Genomic DNA, 6,094 nt, shown 5'->3' with positions numbered 1-6,094 from the left:
ACACACGACCACCGCAGGGGTTACCCGAGAGGACTCGCTGGGGACGGGAAGCGATGCCACCGCTCGGCCTCGGGCACCTGAGGGACAACCTGGAGCGCTCCAGGGGCACCACAGAGGGCCAAGGCGAGACACGCTCGCACCCCGGCGAGGGGATACGTGGCGTGGCGGCGGGGGCAGCCCTCCCCCACCGCGGGGGAGGGCCGCTCGCGAGACAAGACGCCGAGCAGGCGAGGAGGCGAGAGGTGTCTGCCGCGTCACAAGACCCCGGCCCCGCCGACACCACGAGGCACGGGAGACCGAGGTCGGGCCGGAGTCCGCACCCCTTCCTTGCCCCCGCCACCCACGGGCGGTGGAGGAGAGGCGAGGGGCCCGCAGGCAGAACGAGAAGAGAGGCCACGTTCACCATGAACGTCCCGTCCCTCGTCTGGCGCGGCTTAGGCCCGGCCCGGGAGAGCATGACGTCACCACATCGGTCAGGTGAGCGAGCGAGCGAGCGAGCGAGCCATGGGGCAGGGAAGCCCCAGAGCCAGAGGGGAGGGCCCGGCGAGGACAACCACCAGAGGAGGGCCTGCTTCAGCCTCGCCAGGCGCCACCCACTCCTCGTTCCTCTACGAGGAGAGTGGCCAACGACCCCAGGCGGAGAATGCCTGACACGCGGCACGGAGCCTGTGAGGGTGGGGTCGTGCCGGCCACCACCGGGTGCCTGCGGCAGGGAGCGCACGGGGTAAAAGACCCACGCCGCCAGCTCACCCCACCGCCCTCGGGCCACCAGAGACCGGAGGCGGCACCACGGGCCACGTCAGCCGGACGCACACACGAGAGCCGGCGCGCAGGCCCGAGCGGGCGGCTCAAGTGTCAGAAGCAGAGTCGGCTTCTACCAGGCCAGGGCTCACGCAGAGACAAAGCCCAAGAGCCCCACACGCGTCCGGAGACCCAACACTCGGTGACAGACACCGAGAAAGACCGTGTCAGCACCTATCTGCTGGCAGAAAATGCCCAACACGACAGAAAAAATGACAGCGCCCGGAAACGGGTCGGGTCCACGATTTGCAGGGGGGGCCCCGGGACCTCGGTCCGGCCACCTGCCCCCAGCCCTACCCCCATAAATGGCAGCCCCGAAGCTCTCGGGGGCCATCTGATCGACCGGGGGGGGGAGGGGGAGGGGTTGAGGAGGAGGAGGAGGAGGAGGAGGAGGAGGAGGAGGAGGAGGAGGAGGAGGAGGAGGAGGAGGAGGAGGAGGAGGAGGAGGAGGAGGAGGAGGAGGAGGAGGAGGAGGAGCAGTGGGAATGGGAAGGGACGAGAGGGAGACGGGATCGGGCCGGGGACGCCCTGCCCGTTTCTCGCCCGCGTGGTCGGGGACTCGGGGAGATGCCACAGAGGCGCCTCCGAGGAGAGGGCCCCCCACGAGGGACCGCTCCCGAGCACCGGGCCGGGGAAAGCCTGCCTCCCCCACATCCCTCGCAGGACGCCCCCGTGCCGGTCCCCGAGTCCGGATGAAGTCTCGGTCCCTCAAATGCCACCGGAACCCACGCGGGCAGACTTACGGGCCGGGGGGCGCCCTCCCTGGCCTCCCGCGCCAACAGGGGCCGGCCCAGCCACGTCTCCGGGTCCATCGGGACTCAGAAAACATTTCATCCAAGGAGGCGCCTCCGACGACCGGGAACCCCAGCGCGCCCGTCCCCGGCCTCACCGCACTGGGCCCGGGCCGCTCCTCGCCTCGGGACCAGTCGTCCAAGGGACACAGACGAGGGCCGGACCACCTAGCCGCCGGCGGCCCGGGCGCGGGACACCCCGTCCCTTTCCCCCGCGGCGGCACGGCGCAGGCCGTGTCCGATCGGCTCGGGTCGGTCCCCGCGGCTGCAGGGGCACAGGCGGATGCTGGTCGACCAGGCCAGGCCACACGGCTTCCCCCTACACACGAGATCCCGGGAGCGCGGCGACAGCCACCCCCTCATCAGCCTGCGAGTCCAATCTGCGCCGAGAGCAGGACGCGCCCGCGGCTCAGCGCCACGGGGACTGTCACCGCCGGTGTCGCCAGCCTCCCCGAAGTCTGCCTCGGGCCCCGCCGCCGAGCCCCATCCCTTGCCGAGGTCGCCGACGCTCGGGAGAAGAGGGACGATCTCAAGAGCGGCAGCCAGATGGCGCCCGACAGCCGTCGCCAACGTCCCCGGAACCGATCCCGACCGCCGGCCGCCCAAACGCCCGAGCCCGTCCCGGGCTGAGGCGCCGGGCGGCCGGCCGGCGCGACCCCGTGGCGTCCGCCTCGGAGCCCGCTCACCCTCGTCACGGCACGGCACGGCACGGCGGCATGAGGAGACGCGACGCGACGCGACGCGACCCACCCCGGCAGCAGATCAGGGCGGGGAGGACGGAGGGAGCCGGGGTTTGGCAAGACACGGCCGGCCGGGCGGGCGGCTGCCGCGAAGGGGACGCGCTCCCCACGCGATTCCCCGGGCGGGGGAGATCACACGGACACGCCGGCGGGTGGCCCAGAGCGACCAGGACGAGATCCCGGGTTCCCGGCGGCGGGGGGGTGGGGTCGGTGGGAAGGGGAGGAGGGAAACAGGGAGGGAAGGCGGGGGCTGGCAAACCGAAACCAGGCGAGCGCTCCGAGAACAACGCAGGAATCGGCTTTGGAGTCCGTCCTCTCGAATGCAGGAGGTCTTTTGAAAGCAGACAGGCAAAGCCCAGAAGCTAGAAAAGAAAGGATGAAGACCGTCAACCCCATCGAAGTGGAAAGAAAAATCGATCTCGGCACAGATCGCGACAAAGCCCAAAGACAACAAATGGGCGCGTGGGGAAAACGCACTCGCGGTCGGTCGTGAGAACACGGACGTCAGCACGGCTGACCACAACCACAGGGAGGAGGAGGAAAAACAAAAAAATGCGGGCGGCGGTTGGGGGGGGGGGGGCGAGTCGATAGCCACCCGCTCGGTAAATCGAGGTTCAGTGCATCTACACAGAACAACACTGTGCATGGGCATCCGCGTGTCTGTGTGTGCATGTGTGCCCGTGTCTGTGTCTGTGTGTGTGTGTCGGTGTGTGTGTTTGACACACAGTCACACGTGGACAGGGAAACTGTAGCCCCATGTGGAAAAAAAAAAAAACATGAAAACAAACGACAAAACCCACCACCAAAGGGAAATCAAGTTGTAGAACTTACTCTGGGGTTTTAACAAAAAACAACAACAACAACAACAAACAAACAAACAAACAAAAATGTAGAAAAAGCACCACCACAGCCCATCAGGGGTTCCTCTCCTAAACAGTCCAAGAACTCGCGACGCGATGCGACCCACCCCGGCAGCAGATCAGGGCGGGGAGGACGGAGGGAGCCGGGGTTTGGCAAGACACGGCCGGCCGGGCGGGCGGCTGCCGCGAAGGGGACGCGCTCCCCACGCGATTCCCCGGGCGGGGGAGATCACACGGACACGCCGGCGGGTGGCCCAGAGCGACCAGGACGAGATCCCGGGTTCCCGGCGGCGGCGGGGCGGGGGGGGGGGTGGGAAGGGGAGGAGGGAAACAGGGAGGGAAGGCGTTGTATAGCAAGTTTAGTCATTCACACACATTAATCTGTAAGCCCACTCAATTTCTACACCGATTCCAGCTCCTCCTCCTATTTGAGGACGTACACTTTCCTGTTTTATAGACCCATATTGGCCTCCATCCTGTGTCAGAACTCCCTTCACTCCCTATAACTCACAGAGGAGCATGGCCACAAATTGTCCAGAGAGAGAATATTCTCCCTCTCTGCCGGGGGCTGTAAACAAATCTCAATCTCAGTATGAAATTTCAGGGCCACTGGATATGAACTGAGCTTTCAGCCCTGCCTTTGTGCAGCAGTGTTTGCTATGACCAAGTCCAATTTCTCTTCTCATGAAAACACATTAACAATGGAGCCAAGAAGACAAAGCAGCTCTGGAACGGCAGTTTTGCACCCCTACCTTCTACATACACCAACAATGGTATTTCTTATGGGATCCCCAATCTGTTTTGTTCCACACACACCCCATCTAGAGCTCAGTCCTTCTTCCAGTACCCCGAGGCTTCCTGTGTGCAGTGGGACCCAGCCCTCTACCTGAGTTCCTCATTGATCTCCAACAGCCAGTCCCAGCTTGTCCCTTCCAGCTAGCATATAGGGACAGGGACGCAGGGATTCTCCGTGTCAGTTTTCCTAAGTTCTGTCTGCCACGCTCTTGCCACTTACTCCTCCAAATTTTCGAAGCTCTTCTGTCCACTCTGTCCTCCCGGCTGGAGAGGGGACACCCCAGTGTGTGGGTGCCTTTCTTGCTATGACACCATCACTGCAGGATTGGTCCTGCACCAAATTTTTAATTTCTCATTTTTTTAAACCAGATTTTATAAAAATCTTCCTGTATTTTGAAATGAGAGACATTCTGCCAAAGTTCAGTAGATGTGTGCTATTCAGTGGGTTTGTAGATGTAATTCTGGTATTTGTGGGAGAGGGCGAGGTATGAGTCTCTACTCAGCCATCTGGGCTCTTCTCAATTTCAAAATAAGGCTAGGTCTTCCTTACTATAAGCAAGCTTTTCTAATTTTCAGTGTATAACCCTTGTATTTTCCCTTACATATATTGGATGCTGGTTCAGAACATACACAACCTCCTGAAGAAACATGCCCCAATCTGTCTTGTGCTAACACCTAGCTGACCTGCGACTGAGTAATCGAAGTTTTGTTCTTTACCTAATTCTTAATTCTTTAGAATATATCATTCTACTCTCATAAATGCTTATTGTACTTAGGACAAATATTTTAAAGTAGAAAAACAATTTAATTACTCTATAGATGACTAATGAGTGAATTCCAATTAACATATTGTGTTAATGCTTTAAAACTACTCATGAAATACAGACACATTTAAAAAGATGGAAGTATCACCTAAAGGAAAAAGGTATAGATTTGCAAACATCCCCCGAATTGACCCTCATGAATGGTTTTGTGCAAGTCTTTCATTCTGGTTTGAATGACTTGGTCTCTGTCTCATTCTGTCTCTTTCAGTCTCTCTCTCTTTTTCACACACCACAGGATACAATTACATCTATGAAGACTTCACACATTTGATCATAGAGATGGTATCCCGGATGCAAATAGTGGATTCACAATCATCCAACATGAGGGCTGCCCTGACATCACGCAGAGACCTAGCACTCACTTTTCCAGCTGTACAGTATTCATGTATCCTTGTGAACTAGAACTGATGGATTCCATCCACTCTACATGAAGATTAGTGTGGCTTCCAATTTCCTACTAATTTACCCAGGACTCTGATAGATATCTTTAAAAAGACATCTTTGAAAAGTTGTGCAAGCATTTTAGTGGAATCAACAATTAGGATCAGCACTGCTGGGAAAGGGATGCACCTGTTGAACTTTCATGCATCCTGCACACCATTCTCCCAGAGAGAAGTGTCAGCTCACTCTTCCCTCCAGGATATCTACTGGGGCCTCAGCCTCCTCATGTTTTCACTACAGCTGGTAATCACCAGGCTGAAAACCTGACAGTGTGATGGTGACCAATGCTGTCTCCAGAGTTCGTATGTCTGCACGTGTCCTCACCTCAGAAGCCGAGCATCTTTAACATACACTGGCCACCTGCAATGCCTCTCGGTGGAATTGCATGTGTTTGTTCTATTTCTATTTAGAACACCGGGTTTTGAGATGTTTTTTGACCACCGGGATGTGAAATCTTTCTCCAAACTTGGGTTATGAGAAATGAGTTTTCTAGGTTTTGGGTTGTCTTCTCAGCTGTCTTTCTTGGCTTTTGTTTGTTGGTTGGTTTTCTTTGGTTCTGTTTTCTCACAGAAAGAACTAAGAATCTTCCTTCTGACTCTGGTTTCATACGTAGAACTGCAGTACCTATCCTGAGATTAGGTACATAGTTACTATAACAGCTTCACTGTGTATACCTCATCTTTAATCCACATGGATTGCCCTTTTAAATGACTAAAATGCTATTTCAAATAAAGCAACCAAAAGAAAAATTCACCATTCCCTGGTTAAAATATGTAGGCAAACACAAACAGCTACGTTTTGTATGACGTCACCGGTAGGGAACATCATGAATATGTAAGCAC

Source organism: Vicugna pacos, unplaced genomic scaffold (genome assembly GCF_048564905.1).
Source record: "Vicugna pacos unplaced genomic scaffold, VicPac4 SAC-SAT, whole genome shotgun sequence".
In the NCBI taxonomy this organism is placed as follows: Eukaryota; Metazoa; Chordata; class Mammalia; order Artiodactyla; family Camelidae; genus Vicugna; species Vicugna pacos.
The sequence above is the reverse complement of the archived record's forward strand: the minus strand, read 5'-3'. Positions refer to the sequence as shown.